We start from the raw sequence: 24,510 nt of genomic DNA, 5'->3' as shown, positions 1-24,510 counted from the left end.
TCAGTTACGACTCTATTCACCTTCACTCATCTCTATGGCCGTCGTTCACTCCTATCGTATATGATCCGAGGCACATTACAGTTGCCACGGCGCCGGGTTTGGATAGCGCCATGTTGCCCCTCATCGCATACTCCAACGACGGCGATACGCGAACAGTCTACAAACTAAGAAGATTGAAAAATACTTTCACTCATGGGCAAAAAGTCTATGATCCTGCCCTTTGGGACATCTGATATACAAGAAGGTCCATTGATTGTGACCGGGCCAAATTTCTCACGACATAAGCATCAAACGAAAAAACTACAAAGAACGAAACACGGAAACTCTTCTAGCTTGAAGGGGTAAACCAGATGGTGCTATGGTTGGCCCACTACATGACGCTGCCATAGGTCAAACGGATATCAACTGCGCTTTTTTAAATAGGAACCCCCATTTTTATTACATATTCGTGTAGTACGTAACGAAATATGAGCGTTTTAGTTGGACCAATTTTTTCGCTTTGTGATAGATGACGCTGTAATAGTCACAAACGTATAAGTACGCGGTATGACGTAACATTCCGCCAGTACGGACGGTATTTGCTTCGTGATACATTAACCGTGTTAAAATGGACCGTTTACCAGTTGCGGAAAAGGTCGATATCGTGTTGATGTATGGCTATTGTGATCAAAATGCCCAACGGGCGTGTGCTATGTATGCTCCTCGGTATCCTGGACGACATCATCCAAGTATCCGGACCGTTCGCCGGATAACTACGTTATTTAAGGAAACAGGAAGTGTTCTGCCCCATGTGAAACATCAACCACGACCTGCAACAAATGATGATACCCAAGTAGGTGTTTCAGATGCTGTGGCGGCTAATCCGCACATCAGAAGCAGACAAATTCCGCGAGAATCGGGAATCTGAAAATGGTGTTGAGATTGCTACATCAAAATCAATTGCACCCGAACCACAATTCTATGCACCAGGAATTGCATGGCGACGACTTTGAACGGCGTGTACAGTTCTGCCACTGGGCACAAGAGAAATTACGGGACGATGACAGATTTTTTGCACGCGTTCTATTCAGCGACGAAGCGTCATTCACCAACAGCGATAAAGTAAACCAGCATAACATGCACTATTGGGCAACGGAAAACCCACAATCGCTGCGACAAAGGGAACATCAGCGACCTTGGCGGGTTAATGTATGGTGCCGCATTATGGGAGGAAGCATAGTTGGCTCCCAATTTATCGATGGCAATCTAAATGGGGCAATGTATGCTGATTTCCCACGTAATGTTCGAATGATGTTACTACAAGATGTTTCACTGCATGACAGAATGGCGATGTACTTCCAACATAATGCATGTCCGGCACTTAGTTCCCGTGCGGTTGAAACGGTATTGAATAGCATATTTAATGACAGGTGGATTGGTCTTCGAAGCACCATACCATGGCCCGCACGTTCACCAGATCTGACGTTCCCGGATTTCTTTCTGTGGGGAAAGTTGAAGCATATTTTCTATCTTGATCCACCGACATCGCCTAACAACATGCGTCACCGCATTGTCAATGCATGTGCGAACATTACGGAAGGCGAACTACTCGCTGTTGAGACGAATATCGTTACACGTATTGCCAAATGCATTGAGGTTGACGGACATGATTTTGAGCATTTATTGCATTAATGTAGTATTTACAGGTAATCACGCTGTAACAGTATGCGTTCTCAGAAATGATAAGTTCATAAAGGTAAATGTATCGCAATGGAACAACCGAAATAAAATTTTCAAACTTACTTACGTTCTGTATCTTAATTTAAAAAACCTACCTGTTACCAGTTGTTCGTCTAAATTGTGAGTCATATGTTTGTGACTATTACAGCGCCCTCTATCACAACGCGAAAAACGTGGTCTAACTAAAACATCCATATTTCGTTACGTACTACACGAACATTTAAGAATAAATTGGGGGTTTAATATTGGAAAAAGTGCAGTTGATATCCGTTTGACCTATGGCAGCGCCATATAGCTGGCCAACCATAGCGCCATCTGGTTTCCCCCTTCAGACTAAACTAGTTTCGTTCTGTGTAGTTTTTCGTTTGACGCTTATTACGTGAGGTATTAGGCCCAGTCACGATCCATGGAACACCCTGTACAGCTGCGTTTCCGCATTACGACAACGACTGTACTGTGTTCCACATCAGGCCACCACCCCTTTTACCCTCCACTGCTAGTGCTGCCAGCTGCCGTATGTGAGTGTTAGTTGCACACTGACGTCTAACATAGGTGGTATTCTCATTAAAGTGACTCGACCATATGCTGCAGGTAAACATTTTCGAACTCAGCTCGCTACGCATAACTGACGTGTATCACAGTAAATAGATTCAGTGGTCTCACTATAATTCGTATGCATTGTAATGTGTGCTCGGCTCAACCTCAGAGCACAGCACCCAGTGCCACTTCGGCTGTTCCATATCAAGCTCCAACAACAAGTGTTTAACATTAAAGGCAAACTCCATTCAAACGAGAGGGACCAGATGTCTCAATAACAACGAAGGAATACTATTGGCCAAAGAAATAATTTTATCACAGCGATAAGCAGAAGGGTTATTAGAGGGCTTATATAAGAAGTTTGAAACATGTTAGATCGAATTAGCATAGAGTACAGCAAATATAAGACTGGTGTTTGACAAGAAGGCTTAAGGTGGTATGAGGAAATGTCATTGGTGGATAAACCGGCACTTAACTTGGTATTTTCTTATAACGTTTCCATGATACTTGGTATTATAGCCGGCCGCGGTGGTCTAGCGGTTGTAGTTAGGCAGTTCGGAACCGCACGACTGCTACGGTCGCAGGTTCGAATCCTGCCTCGGGCATGGATGTGTGTGATGTCCTTAGGTTAGTTAGGTTTAAGAAGTTCTAAGTTCTAGGGGACTGATGACCACAGATGTTAAGTCCCATAGTGCTCAGAGCCATTTGAACCATTTTTGGTATTATATTTTTGTATATGCTTGACAGTAGCATAAAAGCCGAAAGTGTTATATCACAATACTTAAGCCAGAAACGAAATTTACATAATTTAAAAAAGGTAATTCTCGGTAAATATTAATTGTTGTTGTTGTTGTGGTCTTCAGCCCAAAGACTGGTTTGTTGCAGCTCTCCATGCTATTCTATCCTGTGAAAGCTTCTTCATCTCCCAGTAACTACTGCAGCCTACATCCTTCTTAATCTGCTTAGTCTATTCCTCTCTTGGTCTCCCTCTACGACTTTTATCCTCCACGCCGCCCTCCAGTACTAAACTGATGATCCCTCGATGTCTCATAACATGTCCTACCAACCGATCCCTTCTTCTAGTCAAGTTGTGCCACATACTCCTCTTCTCCCCAATTCAATACTTCATCATTAGTTATGTGATCTACCCATCTAATGTTCAGCATTCTTCTGTAGCACCACATTTCGAAAGCTTCTATTCTCTTCTTGTCCAAACTATTTATCGTCTCACGTTTCACTCCCATACATGGCTACACTCCAGGCAAATACTGTCAAAAACGACTTCCTGACACTTAAATCTATACTCGATGTTAACAAATTTCTCTTCTTTAGAAACACTTTCCTTGCCATTGCCAGTGTACATTTTATATACTGTCTACTTCGACCATCATCAGTTATTTTGCTCCAGAAATAGCAAAAGTTCTTTACTACTTTAAGTGTCTCATATCCTAATCTAAGCCGGTTGAAGTGGCCGTGCGGTTAAAGGTGCTGCAGTCTCGAACCGCAAGACCGCTAGGGTCGCAGGTTCGAGTCCTGCCTCGGGCATGGATGTTTGTGATGTCCTTAGGTTAGTTAGGTTTAACTAGTTCTAAGTTCTAGGGGACTAATGACCTCAGCAGTTGAGTCCCATAGTGCTCAGAGCCATTTGAACCATTTGAACCTAATCTAATTCCCCCAGCATCACCCGACTTAATTCGACTACATTACATTATCCTCGTTTTGCTCTTGTTGATGTTCATCTTATATCCTCCTTTCAAGACGCTATCCATTCCGTTCACTGCTCTTCCAAGTCCTTTGCTGTCTCTGACAGCCTTACAACCTCAAAGTTTTTATTTCTTCTCCATGGATTTTAATACCTACTCCGATGTTTTCTTTTTTTTCCTTTACTGCTTGCTCAATATACAGATTGAATAACATCCGGGATAGGCTACAGCCCTGTCTCACTCCCTTCCAAACCACTGCTTCCGTTTCACGCCCCTCGACTCTTATAACTGCCATCTGATTTCTGTACAAATTGTAAATAGCCTTTCGCTCTCTGTATTTTACCCCTGTCACCTTAAGAATTTGAAAGAGAGTATTCCAATCAACATTGTCAAAAGCTTTCTCTAAGTTTACAAATGCTAGAAACGCAGGTTTGCCTTTTCTTAATCTTTCTTCTAAGATAAGTCGTGGGGTCACTATTGCCTCTCGTGTTCCAACATTTCTACGGAATCCAAACTGATCTTCCCCGAGGTCGGCGTCTATCAGTTTTTCCATTCGTCTGTAAAGAATTCGCGTCAGCATTTTGCAGCTGTGACTTATTAAACTGTTAGTTGGGTAATTTTCACGTTTGTCACACCTGCTTTCTTTGGGATTGGGATTATTATATTCTTCTTGAAGCCTGAGGGTATTTCCCCTTTCTCATACATCCTGCTCTTAATTAATATATAAAATATTTTCTGCAAGATTAAAAATTACTCTATTCAGCTGTGGAACAGGCGAGGTCAGTAGGTCACTGGTGCCTTCACGCTCCCGCGCCAACCGTGTGGGCAAAGTGTCGGCACATGAGCAGCGCTATCTAACGGCGATGAAGCGGTCCCCAGACGGCTTCTCTGCCTACGGCTTCAGCCGCCCCCTACCCGTGTAGGGAGCCCGGCGCACGCGGCCGTCGGCACAAATTGCCCCGGCGTCTTCTACACCCGAGCCGCCCCTTCCGGCCCGCTTGCCCTGCCTGACGATTCCGCCGCCACCCCCACCCCTTTAGCCGGGGCCAGCTGACCGCAGCTGCCGTCCCATCGCCCACGAGTCCGTAACGAACTGAAGCGGTCACAGCGAAGGCCGCGATGCATTAGCAAATAGGCCGCCGGAACGGCATCGTGTACGCTCAACTCCGGAGTCAGATGCAGCAACAGCGCACTCCCTGCCGTATTCCAGAGTTATAGCGAGAAATATCCGCAATCTATAATATTTACCGTTTGCTCTGATTTACTTGCTACGTAAAAATTTAATGATAACAAAGCAAGCGAATTTTTCTTTTTATTAATCACTAGCTGTTCCTGGCTATATGTTACTGTGGCTCAGTCTGGCTTATTGCAAACGATGAAGGAAGATAAGAGAACGCACATGTTTCTACTACTTATTGGAACTCTGTCTCCATCTTCTTCTGCTTCCTCTCCCTCACCCTCTTTTCATCACTTACTCTCCCCATCATTTCTGCCCCTCTTTCGGTCTCTTACTGCCCCTTCTCTCAGTCCCTCAATCACAAATTTTGAAGACCAGCTTTTCCTCCCCCCTTTCCCCATCTGCAGATGCCCCCACTCTTTGACCATCTCCACCTTTCCGCTGTTTATGTTTACTTCCTGCCGCCCGGGGTGGTTTAGCGGTTCTAGTCTCTCAGTCCGGAGCCGCACGACTGCTACGGTCGCAGGTTCGAATCCTGCCTCGGGCATGGATGTGTGTGATGTCCTTAGGTTAGTTAGGTTTAAGTAGTTCTAAGTTCTAGGGGACTGATTACCACAGATGTTAAGTCCCATAGTGCTCAGAGCCATTTTTGTTTACTTCCTGGCACTTCTCTGTCCATCTCCCCCCTCTTTCTGACCTTGAGGCTTGTTTGTCTTATAATTCAGATTCCGTTGCAGTTTTTCATTGATAATCTGATAAACTATAAATACAACCATTTGCTAACTACGTTCCACCGACACACACACGCAAATATGTTCTAACGTATTTTAACGAAATTGCTTTTAGTTAATTAATTTGCCTATCTTTAACTGTCTTCTGTAAGTACGAACTTTGTTGTAGAACCTCTCTCTTATTTACGTGTGGTAATAAAAAAAATCACTTTCAAAAGAATTACGTACATTTAAGAATCACGTGAACTCATATTAACTGATTAAGAATATTTAGTTGAGAATTAAATCCTTTACATAATTCGGCCTTGGCACACATTTTCTAAATGCAGTGGGATTTTTTTTGTTAAATATTTACTGAATTCTATCCCGGCGTTAGCTATGGAACACAAGATTATCTCTATTAGCAGAAAATGGTTAATTATTGCCAAGCCGACATTTAATTATCACTGATCAAACCTACTTCGCTATACATTTAAGTTATTTGAAAGAACCAAAATTGTTAAATTTCAATGTTAACTAACATTAACTATCCGCCTACGAATGCACAAACGTATAATTAGTTTAAAATTCATCAGTCTCAGGATCACTGTAAAAGAAGAACAATTTCTTAATTCATTGTTAATTTTTATCTATCTGTTCCCGATTTACGGGTTTGGTTGATTTTTCCTTTAGCGGAACAATTTTTTAAATGTGCCGCCGCTGCAAATCGATTGGTCGCGGCACAGCCCAGCAACACCGCTAAAAATGCTGAAAATTCTTTAAAGAAATTTTATAGATGACATGGGCAAGCTAATTTACATTAATAATACACACCTTTGATAAATTCTGATATATTTAGATCAAACAATAATTGAACTCACATTAATTTGTAACGCCTCCTCTAGTGGCGGCTAAATCTAGACAGAGACAAAAGAAGTCTACCCATTCATAAATCGCTTCGACACAGCTTCCTCTCGCATTCAGCTCTACACAGAGAAGACCAAAGAATACGCTGTACATGGTTCTTTTATACTACTGCTGACTATTAACATTTCTTTGTAATTTGACAAAATTATTCTCCTCTGGCTAAATTTCACATCTCTGTTATCGCAGATACTGACACATTTCACAATCACATAATAAATATAGAAAAATTACTATCCTAAATACAGAGAGAATATTACTACAAAAAACATTACGATAATAACAAATGTCTTTTACACAAAATTCAATAATATTTTTTGTTCAATAATTACGGTATATACAACTTGCTCAGAGCGGCGTATATGGTACAAGTAAACTCTTGTTCATTAATAGCGTGAGTTTGCCAGGGAACGTTATAGTATGTGAAAACCTATGGGACCAAAATGCTGAGGTCATCGGTGTCTAGACTTACACGCTACTTAAACTAACTTACGCTAAAGACAACACACACACACGACGTTATTGGACTGCAACGTTATTTTAAAGTTCGAATCATCTGATGAAGGACTTTCAGAGGTTTAAGATTTCAGTCAAAGGAAGAGCAACGTTTTTACGTAGATTTCCCGTATAATGTTTACATATACACACATCAAAGAAAGTTTTGCATCAGCCTCGTTTCCAGAACTCCTGAAGATAGACATTGACTGTGGATGTTGCATTACATACACAGTCCCTTTGTACGTTCAGACATGTCACTGAACCCACCTAAAGATGTAAACAACCATGCATGAGCAGCGCCTGTTAGATGTAGTGTGTGTGACAGCCGAGCAAATTCCTACCATTCCACAAGGAAGGAGGTACACGGATAATGTTGTCTGTAGTACAACCATGGCTAGACGGTCAATACCGCCGTTCGATCGCGTCCGCATTGTTACTTTGTGCTCGACAAAGCAAGTGTCCAGGCGTCTCGGAGTGAACCAATGCGATATTGTTCAGACATGGAGGAGATACAGAGACACGCGAATTGTCGATGACATGCTTCGCTCAGGACGGGCTACTCCTGCAGTGTATGAGCGCTATCTACGGATTATGGCTCGGGGGAACCCTGACAACAACACCACCATGTTGAATAATGCTTTTCGTACAGTCACAGGACGTCGTCTTACGACTCAAATTGTGCGCAATAGGCTGCATGATGCGCTACTTCACTCCCGACTTTCATGGCGTGTCCATTTTTGCAACCAGGGTACCTTTCAGCTCGGTACAGGTGGACCTAACAGCATGTCGAATAGACCGCTCAGGATAGGCATCACGTTCTCTTCACTGAAGAGTGTCACATATGCCTTCAACCAGCAACTAGGAAATCGTCAGAGTCATGTCTGGATGCCACCCGGTCAGGCTGAACCCTTTAGACACACTTTCCAGCGAGTGCAGCATTGTGGAGGTTCCCTGCTGTTTTGGGGTGGCGTTATGTGTGGTTTACGTACGCCACTGGTGGTCGTGGAAGATGCCGTAACGGCTGTACGATAGGTGAATGCCATCCTCCGATCGATAGTGCAACCATATCAGCAGCATATTGGCGAAGAATTCGTCTTCATGGACGACAATTCGCCCCCTCCCCCCCTCCCTTTTCCTCGTCGTGCACATCTTGTGAATGACTTCTTTCAGAATAACGACATCGCTCGACTAGAGTGGCCAGCACGTTCTCCAAACATGAAGCCTATCGCAGCCAGGTATAGACTCAAAAGGGCTGTTTATGGACCACGTGATTCACCAACCACTCTAAGGGATCTACGCAATAACCCCGTTGATGAGGGGACAATCTAGAGCAACAGCATCTTCATGAACTTCTGAATAGTATACCACGACGAATACAGGCATGCATTAATGCAAGAGGACGTGCTGCTGGGTATTAGAGGTACCGGTGTGTACAGCAATCTGGACCAACGCCTCTGAAGATCTTGCTGTATGGTGGTACTACATGCAATGTGTGCTTTTTATCAGCAGTAAAAAGGGTGGAAATTTTCAGTACAGTATCGGGAACTCTTGGATGCAAACCTTTTTTTGATGTGTGTATATTTATACATTATATGTGGCGCTCCAGCATGTATATCAAAACACATCCTTATTTGATTTATGTGGTCCATATTTCAAAAATTTGTCATGATCTGTCCGCTGGCAAAACTTTGTTGACTAGTCCCCCATTTGGTTCTCCAGGGCTGTAAAAGCGGAGGTGACATTGAGAAGAAGACTGAACGACCACCGAAAGAGTAACGTTCCATGAATTTGTGGGGGGGGGGGGGGAATGTTAGATGCAGACATTCCCAGAAAAGGGGAATGCTAAGGATCAATGTACATATAGTGAAATGGAAAGCGGACAAGGATTGCTGTTCAGATGAGTATACGGTGACATCAACAGTAGTAGAAAATGGTTTAACATGAGTAGGTTTCGTTATGAATATGAAGGTAGGACAGAAAGTGAGTTATTGAGAATAGATCAGTGACAGGGCTGATCTCATTACAATCGAAACCAAACCCGGACCAAAAAAGGTAGATCAGAAATACATGCCGACGTCGCAAGCAGAAGATGAAGAGATGGAGAAGGTGTATGAGGATAATGAGCGGGTAATACAGTTTGTAAAGGCATACACAAATGTAACAGTCATGGGGGATCGGAATGCGATTGTAGGAGATGGGGTAGATGGAAGGGTTCCGGAACAATGTGAGCTTGGTCTTAGGAATAAGATGGGAGAAAAAGTAATTGAGTTCCCCATTAGATTTCAGCTAGTAATAGCGATTTCTATGCTCGGTATTCACAAGACGGTGACGTACACTTGGAAAAGAACAGGAGATATGCCAAGATTTCAATTAGATTAAATCGTGGTCAGGCAGAGATTCAGGAATAAGATGCTGTAAGTTCCTTGCAGCTTAAAAGTATATGCCGGACCGAGACTTGAACTCCGAACCTTTGTCTTTCGCGGGCAAGTGCTCTATCGACTGAGGTACACAAGCACGATTCACGACTCCTTCCCACAGCTTCAATTCCACTAGAACCACGCCTCCTACGATACTGGCTTATAAAGCGTGCCCAGGAGCAGATATAGAATCGTATCACAATTTAGTAGAGATGAAGAGGTTGAAGTTTAAGATAGTAGTCACGAGGGATCAACGTGCAAAGGATTTGGATATGGATATACTACACAATAAAGTTCTCTGAGACCACATATACTGAGATACGGAATAGCTCAGTAGGCGGTTGAGCTGAAGAGCAGTGGACATCTCTAAAACGCGAAAACGTGAAGCTGGAAACAAAAAATAGGTACTAAGAAGGTAACTGCGAAGAAACTATGGGTAACACTGTAAATACTTCAGTTGATCGACGAAGGGAAGAAATACAAGAAAAACGTTCAGGCAAATTAAGGAACACCATAATAAAAGTCACTAAATAGTAAAATAAACATGAAGTGTAGGGAAGCTATGGCGAAATGTCTGTATGAAAAATGTGAGGAAATCGGAAAAGAAATGATTGTCGAATGGACTGGCTCAGCATTAGGAAAAGGAAAGGTTGTAACATTAAGACTGCAATGGGAATTCTACCGTTAAATACAGAGGGGAGAGCGGTAAGGTAAAAAGAGTACATTGATGGCCTGCATCTGGGGGAAGACTTGTGTTATGTATTAGAAGAGGAAATGGGAGTGGATACAGAAGAGACAGTGGATCAAAAATTAGATTTTAGAAGACTTTTGGAAGAGTTAAGATAGAATAAGGTAGAAGGGGGAGATTACATTCGAGATGAATATCTGAAATCATGAGTGAATTGGAAACGAGACGACTTCACGTTGTTGTGTACAATACATAGATCTGGTGCTACACCATATGACCTCCGGAAGGTATCATCAACAAAACTCTGAAGACTGCAGGAATCGATATGTGCGAGAATTACCCCACTGTCTGCCTAGCAGCTCGTGCACCCAAGTTTCTGACGAGAATAATATTATTCTGTGGTACTAGTGGAAGCCGTAGAAGGTAAAAACTGTAGAGGAAGAAAGAGACTTAACTACATGCAGTAAGTAATTGGGGGCGTAGGGTGAAATTTCTACGCTGACGTGAAAAGTTTGGCACAGGAGAGGAATTCGTGGCGGTCTGCTACAAACCAGTCAGAAGACTTATGATAAAAAAATGATGTTTTAATTTCCACTTTTCTCTGCGTGAATATTTTTTTGTTTGAAGCAGAACTTGTTGAGGTTTCACAAAGGCATCTCGGGAAATCAGCTGCAAACTACAGAGGACTGTAGAGTCGTGCCTTCTCTCTCTCGCTGTTTCTGCAGCCGGAAAGCAAAATCAGTTCCCACCTGCTTGTTATGGGTAATTGGATGCTCTTCAGAAAATCCAGTAATCACGCCAGGGGGTGAGCCAGTGACGTTCGATTTCAACCACTAGCATACTCCTGCAGCGGTTCTCATCATATGGCGTACTGATCTGAGCTTAATTAAGCGCAAGTTCAATAATTACACTGAATTTATCGGTAGAGGAGAGTTGCCGTCAGAAGTCCAAACAGAAGTAACTGGCAGAAACATCACATAATTACGTCTAAATCTGTTCACAGTATTTCAGTACCCGCTTTCCCCTTCTCTTAATAACTAACTTTCTGCGAAAGAGAATCCGCGCTTTCCCCTTGTCTTAATAACTAACTCTCTGCGAAAGAGAATCCGCAATTCCGTGTCCGAAAAGTATCACTCACAGAACACATTGTTGGTGTAAATAACCAAGAATGGCGGTCAATGAAAATATGCCTGAGTAAGTTTCCATATGATCTCAAAATTTCCCTAGCACCAGTTTCGGTCACGCAACTTCAAAACAGTGAATAATAATAATAACTGATTTTTATGAATGGAAAGTTTTATACACTGCCTTATTTGATCCCAACTCTTCCAAAACTCTTTTAAAATCTGATTATAATTTTCGATCCCTGTCTCTTCTATGTCTACTCCTGTTTCTTCTTCTAACACATCAGACAAGTCTTCCCCCTCACAGAGTACGTCAGTGTACTTTTTCACCTGTTCGCTCTCCCCTTTGCTTTTGTCAGTGGAATCCCCATTCCACCCTTTATGCTACCACCCTTCATTTTCTATATTCTGAGTTAGTCCTTTCGACAATTATTTCCAATTTTTTCATATTTTTCATACAGACATTTCGACATAGTTTCCCTGCATGTAACACGCCCGGGGGTACTAATGGGTGGGGGTTACTTTAAACTGACTTCTCGTTTCTGCTTTTCTTGACCGTGCGCCCTGTCCACACCACGTACCTGGTAATTCCGCAGCGGTCGTACTGTTCTGCTCCACACTGCTGCTGGCTTGCCTGGAATTATCTATCGAAATATGCAAGCGAGTTAGGGGAGCCACTCAACGTCAAAACACAACACTGCTCTACGTCTGGTATGAACATCTATCTTCTGGGACGATAAGGAATCACAGGTTGCACTGTTTACATTCTAAGTCGTAAATGTTTGTCCCAATTAACAATCTTGACGATTATCTGTCCACGATATCACTTGGACGAGCGTACGCGTAACCGACACGATGCGGGTGATTGTTGATGATGCGGGAGCTGAATGATCGAACGAAAGTTCTTACGCTCGTCACACATACAGATATCTGGTAATAGTCCTCCTTGACACTAGTAATGATATAACACTGTTCGTAAAGTTAATTTTACAGTTTCTTTGTTCTCACTTGTACGAGCATTCACGTAACCCTCGCGGCGCGGCTGATTGTTGATAAATGCGGAAGGCAATGACCGAACGCACGTCCTCACACTCGCTACAAGGCACTGGCACTTGACTGCACTCTTTTATGGTAACTAATTTTTACTGATTTACGTTGGTTCATTCCGGGAGACCGATCACGGCGTGGATGATCGATGCTGTGCGACACGCAACGAGAGGATACATAAATACGTTATTTACGGCACTGCTCATTTTCTATTACTTCCTGACGCACTTTCCTCTGAAACATCTCCATATATCATCACTTTACTATAATAGCACTTGTATCAACAGTTCAACTTCCATACTAACGATGCCTCTCACATGAAGAGCTACACACTACACAACATAACAGTTCCGTGTCCCGCGCTCGACTCCACAGACGCGGCTGTCCGCAAAGATACTCCATAACTAAGCCAGCGATATGACAATACGCTTACATGCAATTCCTATTAATTTTACTCCTGAGAGACTTTTATTTCGGTATTCCTTAATTTCTCTCAATATTTTCTTTTTACTTCCTCTCTTCATCGATCAGTTGAAGCAGTTCTCTTAGGTTGTTCGCAGATAAGCTGTAATTTACCGTCTAGTAAGGTCATCCAAAGACCAATATCAGTTGCAAAGCGATTTAGAAAAGATTACTGTATGGTGTGGCAGGTGGCAGTTGACGCTAAATAACGAAAAGTGTGAGGTGATCCACATGAGTTCCAAAAGAAATCCGTTGGAATTCGATTACTCGATAAATAGTACAATTGTCAAGGCTGTCAATTCAACTAAGTACCTGGGTGTTACAATTACGAACAACTTCAGTTGGAAAGACCACATAGATAATACTGAGGGGAAGGCGAGCCAAAGGTTGCGTTTCATTGGCAGGACACTTAGAAGATGCAACAAGTCCACTAAAGAGACAGCTTACACTACACTCGTTCGTCCTCTGTTAGAATATTGCTGCGCGGTGTGGGATCCTTACCAGATGGGCTTGAAGGGGGACATCGAAAGGGTGCAAAAAAGGGCAGCTCGTTCTGTATTATCACGTAATAGGGGAGAGAGTGTGGCAGATATGATACGCGAGTTGGGATGGAAGTCATTAAAGCAAAGACGGTTTTCGTCGCGGCGAGATCTATTTACGAAATTTCAGTCACCAACTTTCTCTTCCGAATGCGAAAATATTTTGTTGAGCCCAACCTACATGGGTAGGAATGATCATCAAAATAAAATAAGAGAAATCAGAGCTCGAACAGAAAGGTTTATGTGTTTGTTTTTCCCGCGCGCTGTTCGGGAGTGGAATGGTAGAGAGATGGTATGATTCTGCTTCGATGAACCCTCTGCCAAGCACTTAAATGTGAATTGCCGAGTAATCATGTAGATGCAGATGTAGATGTGGATGTATTGACACTGTTATCCCAGGTTTCTTTGCAGTTACCTGCTTTTGGCTTTCCAGCTTCACAATTGAGCGTATTAGAGATGTCCACTGATCTTCAGCTCAACTGCCTACTGAGCCACTCACGCATTTGAGAACCTAAACCATATCCTCTCACCTTCGTCATCAGTCTGCAGTGAGGCAACGTGTGAAACGCTTTCCGGAGATCTAGGAATAATTAAATTTTCTGTTGTTATCCATTCATGGTTTGTAAGACGTAATGTCAGAAAAGGGAAGTTGGGATTGGCACGACCGATGCTTTTTAGATCAGTGCTGATTAGTAGACAGAAGCTTTTCTTTCTCAAGAAAATTAGTTATATCAGAACTCAGAATGTGTTCATGAATTATGCAGCAACTTCATGTTATGGATATTGGTCTGTAATTATGCGGGTCAGTTTTTTTACATGTCTCCTATATAGGAGTCACCTGCGCCTTTTCTCCAGTCGCTCGAGTCTTTCCACTGAGCAGGAGATTCACGATAAATGTAGGCGAAGGAAGGGCCCAATGCCGGAGTGTCCCCTGCGAAACCGAAATGGTATTCCCTCCGGACCTGGCGGCTTATTTGTATTCAACATTTTTAGTTACTTCTCTACGACACGAATGCCAATTCCAAATTCTCCGTGTTGGAGTCCGTACGACAGCCAAACAATGGTATGTAATTATGATCTTCATGCATGGATGGTTTCCTAAATGTGAAATTTGAAACTTCAGCTTTCCCATTGCTCTCTGCTACAAGCCCTCTTAATTTTACTTTACATGATTCTCACAGTCCACAGTTCACTATCATAAAATCGTCTGCGTGGAACGAATCAGTTTAAGGTATGCGAACAGATGATTATCTTTAATATTAGTGAATGCTTTAGTTTTTAGTCCTACTCGTGCAACTACACTTAAAAGAAGTTCTTGTTTATTAATGGTTATCAGTTCTTAAATAGAAATTATTGCATGGAATAAAAGGATTTGGCCAGGAGAAATGATTTTAGGTTATATTTGACGATGGACACATGACCAAAACTTTTAGTTCGTGGATATGTGTTTCGACAGTGTAGTCAAACTCCGTTAAAAGGTCCCCACATGACAACCTCGGCGCAACGCGCAGTATTCTTACTTCTCGCTTTTGTGCAGCCAGTACTTTCTTTCTAGGTGCTGAATTTCCCAGAAAATTATTCCATAACATATTATAGAGCATAAATACAAAGGCTATGTCAGGAGGCTGTTTATTTCGTTTGCAACATTAGCAATTATATGAAGAATGAACGTAGCTGAACTGTTTGGGAAGCTCAATAATATACTTCTTCCCGTACAAGATTTCGTCAATATGTACAACCAAACATTTGGAGCATACTACCCCATTTACTGACTCCTTTTTATTTACTACATCAATTGTATGACTCTTTTTGTTGTACAGAACTGAATACTGTGTGTTTTCATAAAATATAGGGAGATTCCATATTCGGAGAACCACTAAATAATTTTCTGAAAAACATTAATTACAATCTATTGTCTCGATTTCTCTCGAATGGTATTTATTATAACACTATTATCGTCTACAAGAAATACGAGTACTGCTTGTTGAATGTTAAATGGAAGGTCATTCACGGATGTAAAAAATAAGATGTGACACAAAGGCTGTTCCCATATCGCAGATAACAGATCAAACAATTGCTAACCAGAATCTGAAGTGTGATGCGAGTCTTTCTCCTTTTGGTTATTACTTGTAATCTTGTCCTAATCTTGTCCCAATTTCTCTTCCCCCTTACAATCTAACTTATCAAAAATACTCCATATCTTAAGCAGCCTGAGGGATAGAAATTTATTCCCCCTGTTCCACAATTTTCGTTTTTCAAGTACATAACCTACTGCAATGTGTGAGGACCCCATCTGTCATATTAATGGCTTCCCCCGCTGTGCTGTCATCCCACTGAAACATCAACTCACAGTCCTGACATTTCTCTCCCACACTAATTAACCTATGGCAACACTCGCTTTTGTCACATCCGACGCTACTTTTTAGATAAACTAAAAAGCACTATCACATATTTAAACGATTATTACGTAATATTAGTTACAATATTTTCTTTCGATGAGTTATGCAATAAACTTCTAGGCGGTAGGTCGACGCAAAAACACGGGAAAGAAAGACCGTAGGGATATTCGCTGAACGTAACCTTTAAATCACAGAAGACTCATAACAAGTGCAAACTAAAAAAAAAAATAGGATATTTTTAACAGCAATATTATACACTCCAGAAACTATGAAAAGCATTGTAATTTATGCGAATCAAGACGTCACTTCCCTCAGTTGCTGTTGTTGATGCCATAGCAACCTCAAATAATCATTCCCCATTAAGACAAGTCAGATACTTATTTTAGGCTGGGACGCCGGCTTTACCAGCGTTAGTTTCCTCTTACGTACTTCTTAGGTGCTTCTTACAGTTCTTGATTTTTTCTTCCTAGGTAGCAAAACTACTTCACTTCGTCTGCTTCATAGTCACAATTTTTGGTGCTATTTTTATTGTATTCCTTAATCCTGTTCTTAGTCTATGTTCTGTCCTCCTTGGTCGGTCTTCAGTCCGTTCAATAAGTTCTGTAATTCTTTCCATATTCACTGTGAATATTGAGGTCAACACAATCATATCATTGACAAGGTTTCCACTTGAATTTTCATCTCAATCTAGAACCTTACTTTTCTTTGCGTCATTATTTATACATTTATTTATTCATCTATTTGACGTGAGCCCTTACATCGGACCAGCGTTTCACACATATTGTACCACTTCTACATAATACCTATCTAAGAAAGGTAAATTTTAATATGACAAACTGAACTAAAGGAATTTTAATGACTAAACTGACGTCAGTGTGGGTAAATAATACTGCTTATCGACTAATAAAGTTAATGCTAGCATTACTTCCACTACTACAGCTGCTGCCAATAATAATAACAATACTAATAATAGCGACAATAATAATAATAATAATAATAATAATAACAGCAAATATAAAAACAATCTTTAGGTTTACAAAGTAGATGTTTTCATATATATAGTGTTTTGGGGAAAGGAAGTTAAGAATATTTGGAAGCGAGGAAGATCTGGTTCGAAGAAGGATGTGCAATGGTAGCAAGTGTGTGCAAGTACAGTGGTAATCATAATTATTGCGTTAAGGGATATACCTGTATTATTGTCTTCTGAAGCTGTCGATGTTATTCAGTTCTGTAATACAAAGTTATTCCATAATAAGGCTCCTGCTACTGAGAAGGACTTGGGGAAAGTGGCTGAATGATGCTATGTGTCAGAGAGGATTTTCTTCTAATGAGAAAGTGTCTTTCTATTATGTTGTTCAGACAAGAGCGCTAAGGTAAACATAGCATGAGGGACACTGTAAGTTGATAAAATGTAGAGTAAATCCCCCAGGTGTTGTTTGAGCACAATGAACGAAATACGCAACACCTATGTTACACCATTTTCGCCCGAGCACTTCGTTTTTGATCATCCACTATTACTGTTCCCTTTTGGTTATTGTGCATACTGTATATTGTCCGACTTTCCCTACAGCTTACTCCTATTTACTCATAACACAATACACTAATTCAATGTCAAAAACTCCGGCAAATGTGTCTTCATTATGCTTAGGTACTATTTCCCTTAACTACCGCAACGTCTGAACTACCTTTTCTAAAGCTAAAATGACCATATAATACATCATCAATTGTCTTTTCCATTGTTCTACCTATTATTCTTGTCAGTAGCTTGGGTGCATGAGCTGTTTAACTGACTGTGCGATAGTTCTGAGCCGGCCGATGTGGCCGTGCGGTTAAAGGCGCTTCAGTCTGGAACCGCGTGACCGCTACGGTCGCAGGTTCGAATCCTGCCTCGGGCATGGATGTGTGTAATGTCCTTAGGTTAGTTAGGTTTAAGTAGTTCTAAGTTCTAGGGGACCGATGACCACAGCAGTTAAGTCCCATAGCGCTCAGAACCATTTGAAGCCATTTTTGATAGTTCTGAAACCTTCATATACTGGCTATGTTCAGGAATGGGTAGATGATATATTTTTTTTCTTCTTCTTTATTTCTTGGTGCGTCTCTATTCTCAAAGCTTCTACACACAAACTTGAATAGTCGTTTAGTTGCCACTTTTCATAAAAAGAAAGAGTGTCATCTGTAATGCTACAATACTGTATTAACTATAATATTTTATCAAAAACCTTCAAGGCCTTTGTCAATGTCTGACTTTATTAATATATCCGCTGTGTCTTCGATATTGACTTCCAATTTACTTTCTACCACATCAGACTACTTCTCTCCCTCCTACACGCCGTCAGCGTACTCTTTCCACCCAATTACGCTCTCCTCAGCATTTAACAGCGAAATTGTAATCTTATGATTCACGTCTTTGCTTTTAATTTCAGAATATTTTTTTTTTTTTTACCTTTATATGTGCTGCATACGCCCATCGAAAGATCATTTCAGTTTATAATGACTGGCATTTTCAGCAAACATTTTATCTTGGCTCTTCCACTGACACTATTTACTTCATTCTTAAGTGACTTTTATTGCTGTATTTCTGTTTTCGCCTCTACTTTTTTGTTCGTCCTTTTCGTCCATCATTGCAGTTCATTCACAGTTGCCTTCCTTGTACTTACGTCCGCCACCTAAAATTCTGTGACTGAATGTTTTAGTGATGCCGATCCCCCTTCGACGGAACTGCCTATTGTGGTATTCCGTATCGCAGTATCTACTGCCTTAGAGAAGTTCACATGAATTCCATCACTGGTTGGTACCTCTCTAACACTCTTCTTTCCACATCGATTCTTTGGGACTATTATTTTAAATTTAGTGTACATTTCATCAATAGTAAATGCTGATCCGAGAGTATATATACACCACGTTATGCCTCACAATCCAGTACGTGGTATCGTAATCTGTGTCTAACCTTAATATAATCCACTTGTACTCTTCCCGTGTCTCTGAGCTTTCCCCAAATGCTATTCGTGTTTTTGTGACATTTGAACAGTGTGTTCGATATTGCTAACTGAAATTTATTGCAGAAATTAATTAGTCTAACTGTTCTCTCATTCCTATAACTGAACCCGTACTCTCCCATAACTCTGTCTTCTATTCCTACCTCTACCACCAAGTTCCAGTTGAAACTTCCTCTTAGAACTACTTATCCACGAGACTTCCCCTTAGAACAATTATACACGATTGTGCTTAAACTGATACACAATATTTTGTTAGCGCAACGCAATCTGACTTTCAAAAATCCCTACAAAAGAATGGCCCTGACTAACATTAAACTATACCTATCACAAATCACTTACCTCACAAAAATCTTCACTGCTCAAGCTACTGCAATACAGCGAGCGCCACTACTGCCAGCTAAATAAAAGATTCAAACTATGGAAGGCGCTAACTACTGATAGGGATAGTTAGCAAATCAAAGATATTAATAGAGAACAAACAATGTATTTACCTTGATATCATCATATATAAATATAGCAGTTCATGACAAATTACAAATCTCCGCCATCTCTCTCCCCACATCCACCACTGCTGGCGGCTCACCTCCAACTGCGCAACGCTACGCGCTGTTCACAGCCAGCTGCCTAACACTACAATGGCGAGTATTACAACAATGCAAAGCAGACACAGACTGCCCACAGCACAGCCAGTGATTTTCATACAGAGGTGGCGTTACCAATAAAAAACCTAAACAGCCTACTTACATAGAGAAAACATAAACAGCCTACTTACATAGAGAAAACATAAACAGCCTACTTACATAGAGAAAACATAAACAGCCTACTTACATAGAGAAAACATAAACAGCCTACTTACATAGCCCCCATGCTTCCCACAAAAAATTTTACAAATTGGATTGGGCAGTGGCCAATACAGATTTGAAAATTTTTTTTTTATAATTACATTAACAAAGAAATCAAATGCACACACTTATTGATACAATGTTGGTCAAAAGCTAAAATTTTCTCACAGTCCATAAAGACAGTCCTGATTCATCACAGTAAAATTACAGTGTTTTTCTTTTTTTTTCAAAGTCTGAACAGTAAAAGAGAATGCACACAGAAGTAGTGGATTTCCATGCAGTCTTGAAGAAGTAGTGTTGTCCTTCCAACGGAAAGACAGTGCTGACTCTTGACATGCAGACAGGTAATGGGCCACAACATAGCAAACCCACAGCAGAGTCAGTCGAAATTTTGAAGAGTATTGTTAGGTAGGTCATCACAGAGCAGACCCACTGTAGTCCTGGTAGAGAGTATGGTATTGGTGGGCCACCAGAGGTGCAGACCCACTGCAGACCTTGTAGAAATAATGGCGTTGGTGGGTCATCAAAGATGCAGACCCACTGTAGTCCTTGTAGAAATAATGGCGTTGGTGGGCCACCAAAGATGTAGACCCACTGTAGTCCTTGCAGAGATGGCCAGCAGCCATCTGATGTGACTGTGCAGGTGCCCAATCACTATCGAAGAGTCTTGCGGAGAATATAGCAAGTCCATAAACCACCACTTGTGCACTCACAAAGTTTTTTGGAATTGTCCTTAGAACCAGCAATGCTGTTATCCAGTCCCTTGCTGAATTATTAACACAAGTGCAAACACTATCAGTCCCTACTTCTCACATATTGTCCATATACTATGACCAACGGAAATGTGTGCAGTGAAATGAATGCTTACAAGTTACTTAGTTTGATAAACTGGTGTCAATTACAATTTTATAACATGAGAATACAATAACAAAGGTACAGAATACATCATTAAAGAACATAACAATACAGATAACATTTGTAGCAAAACAGGCTTTACAAAAGAATAGAAATAGACATATACATCTGTGTTACAGGAATTATGACATAAGTAGATACATAAAATATCAGAATAACTTTTGGAACATCAACTTTATACATGAGCATTAAAACAAAACAGAATAAATAATGTCTAAGCAAATTTACTAGGTAAATAACATATTATTAATGCAAATTATATTTGAGGATAACAGTATTCCTCATCATAGTGAATGTAGCTTAGTATTAGAAAAATTCTACAAAATAAGTCTTATCAGATAAACATATAAATACAGGAAAAACATAAATACCCAAGGGTACACAAACATATAGTAGGATAACACAAAAGGGAAAGGACAGGGTTTGTTTTACTGCAGTATTTTGCATGGAGATCTCCCTTTGTTCATCATTATTCCCAAAAAGTCCTATCTATACCTGCTTTCTGTACTTTGTTCACATCCTCTGTCAATAATAGTTGTTCTCCACTGTACAGTATCCTATTTCTTATAAATTTATAATAGTTAGTTTCTTATATAGTCTACCCCCTCTTAAGCTAACTTAAATCTACTTAGCTCAGATGCTAAAAAAGGGTCGCCATATGAAACTTCCTCTTAGAACTATTTATACACGAGACTTCCCCTTAGAACAATTATACACGACTGTGCTTAAACTGATACACAATATTTTGTTAGCGCAACGCAATCTGACTTTCAAAAATCCCTACAAAAGAATGGCCCTGACTAACATTAAACTATACCTATCACAAATCACTTACCTCACAAAAATCTTCACTGCTCAAGCTACTGCAATACAGCGAGCGCCACTACTGCCAGCTAAATAAAAGATTCAAACTATGGAAGGCGCTAACTACTGATAGGGATAGTTAGCAAATCAAAGATATTAATAGAGAACAAACAATGTATTTACCTTGATATCATCATATATAAATATAGCAGTTCATGACAAATTACAAATCTCCGCCATCTCTCTCCCCACATCCACCACTGCTGGCGGCTCACCTCCAACTGCGCAACGCTACGCGCTGTTCACAGCCAGCTGCCTAACACTACAATGGCGAGTATTACAACAATGCAAAGCAGACACAGACTGCCCACAGCACAGCCAGTGATTTTCATACAGAGGTGGCGTTACCAATAAAAAAACCTAAACAGCCTACTTACATAGAGAAAACATAAACAGCCTACTTACATAGAGAAAACATAAACAGCCTACTTACATAGAGAAAACATAAACAGCCTACAGCCTACTTACACAGTCACTTATGTTTTTTTCTAAATTAACTTGTCCTTTTAAAAAGTAACACTGTAATGACCTCAAATACTTTCTCTGTCTCTTCATTTTTTCTTATGGTCAGTTGAAGACATGAAGACTGAAAATGAGTCCGTGATCATATTTTTGGCACTTTATTTTACACATCCGTCTTGATAGCGTTATTTTTTTTTTTCTACCACAACAGTCTACTTTTCTCCCTCCGAGACGCCCAGCGTCAGCGTCAGCCGTCAGCACTTACTATGTACCTACGTGTTTAGTTTGATGTTGATACTACATCAGAATATTTTATGATCTGAAGATGACAGTAATCAAAACTGTCCATAGTGAAATTTAAAAAAAAATTATGTGATCAAGACGGACCTGTAAAATAAAATTTTCCTTATGGTCTCAGCATGTTGGCTGAACTACTGTTGCTGTCGATTCGGATGACAACACGAATGCTACTGCACTACCTAGCTTCCTGTTGACGAGGAATGGTTCAAATGGCTCTGAGCACTATGGGACTCAACTTCTGAGGTCATCAGTCCGCTAGAACTTAGAATTACTTAAACCTAACTAACGTAAGGACATCACACACATCCATGCCCGAGGCAGAATTCGAACCTGCGGCCGTAACGGTCGCGTGGTTCCAGACTGTAGAGCCTAGAACCGCTCGGCCACACCGGCCGGCGTCACGAGGAATTTTACACTCTGTATACAGTTCTTACACTAGTGGTCCAGAACTTGCCTCTTGGTTACTAGTCAAAACGTCCTGAGGCCATGATTTAATCTAGCCACTGTTCCTATTTTAAATGAAATTCATCAGCAACAGCTGCCTAAGATTTCCGGCGTAAGACGTCGCCGTCGTTACGCAAGCGGCCTTTTCTAAGAGGGTGGAGGAGTTAAAAGAGGTTCAGGGCACTCTCCTGACCTTGGGGTGGGAAACTGTCCCTGAAAAGTGGAATATTCAGCTATGACCAACGGCATAAAGATGCAGAATGCAGTGGAAATCACTCGTAGTGTGTATCCACAGAACAAGTGGCCTGTAACCGAAAAAAATGTATGATTGTCTCTCAATAGGTAGAAGATCCCATATTAATTCGGTATACGGATCTCCAGAAGCGGACTGGGAAGGGGAAGGCGACATGGGAAAATGATGGGAGAGCTAAGGTAAATGCAATATTTTACGAGCTGACTATCGTCTTAAGTTTTAATGTGATAGGGAAACTAGAAATTATGAAAGGCTAAACGCAAAATCTTAGTCTAGGTTTAGTGGCAGCTGATTTTTTTCTCCAAAAATTTCATTTGGTAAAAGCAAATATTCTGTTGAAAGAAACAGGAGGGAGAGGTATACTTGGAAAAGGCGTGGTGTTACAGGAAGACTGCAGTTGGCATACACAACAGACAGAGATTCTGAGATCAGACACTGGACAGTAAGGAGACACTAGGAGCGGGTACAGACCCAGACCACAGTTTAGTAATATGAGGAGTGGTTTCAGAGAATCTAGTGGAAGATTCAGTGTCGAAGTGTGGGGGGATACTAAAGTACTGAGCAATGACGTGACTCGTTTGAAGTGCGCTAAAGATATGGCTACCTCTATATAGAACACAGCAGTAGCCAGTTCATTCAAAGTGGAGTGGTATCTCTAAAAACGGCAATCACTTATGTTGGAAACACAAACATTGGAAGCTAACTGCGAAGAAGCCTAGGGTAACAGGTGAAATAATTCAACTGCTCGACAAATGAAGGAAGTCCAAAAATGTTCATGCAAACAAAGGAACACAGTAACATACAGTGAGGTGACAGAAGTCATATGATTCCTCCAAATATCGTGTAGGACCTTATTTTGCCCCGCGTAGCGCAGTAAGTAGACGTGGCCATGCCTCAGTAAGTTGTAGGAAGACTCCTGCTGAAATACCGAGCTAGATGGTGCAGTGGTTAGTACACTGGTCTCGCATTCAGGACAACGGTTCAATTGTACACTTATATGGATATAATGTAGGGACACTACGAATGTAGTGTGTGGACATATAAGGTGAGAATGTGGGTCTCGCGAGAGGCCCGTGGGCGTGCGCGAGATAGTCACTGCAGTCGCACTATCCTCTGTGTCCTCGATGGCTCAGATGTATAGAGCGTCCCGGGTTCGAACCCATATCGGGGCACGCATTTCTCCTGTCCCCGTTGATATATATCAACTACCGTCAGCAGCTGAATGTATTAATAAATAATTCTAATTACCGTTCAATTGATCCCACAAAACATACTTAAGCAATTTCAACAAAGAAATATTCACCATTTAAACAAAAAATAATTACAGGCAATCAAAGTGAAGTAAAATATGGTACTCCCGAAAATAACCAAGAGAACAAATCCGCCTCCGGGCATCCTGCATTATGTTTTCCGTGATTTCCCTAAATCGCTCCAGGCAGCTGCCGGGATGGTTCCTTTGAAAGCGCACGGCCGACTTCCTCCCCCATCCT

The sequence above is a fragment of the Schistocerca piceifrons genome, chromosome 6, assembly GCF_021461385.2.
Source record: "Schistocerca piceifrons isolate TAMUIC-IGC-003096 chromosome 6, iqSchPice1.1, whole genome shotgun sequence".
Taxonomy (NCBI): Eukaryota; Metazoa; Arthropoda; class Insecta; order Orthoptera; family Acrididae; genus Schistocerca; species Schistocerca piceifrons.
This window is presented reverse-complemented; position numbering follows the sequence as displayed.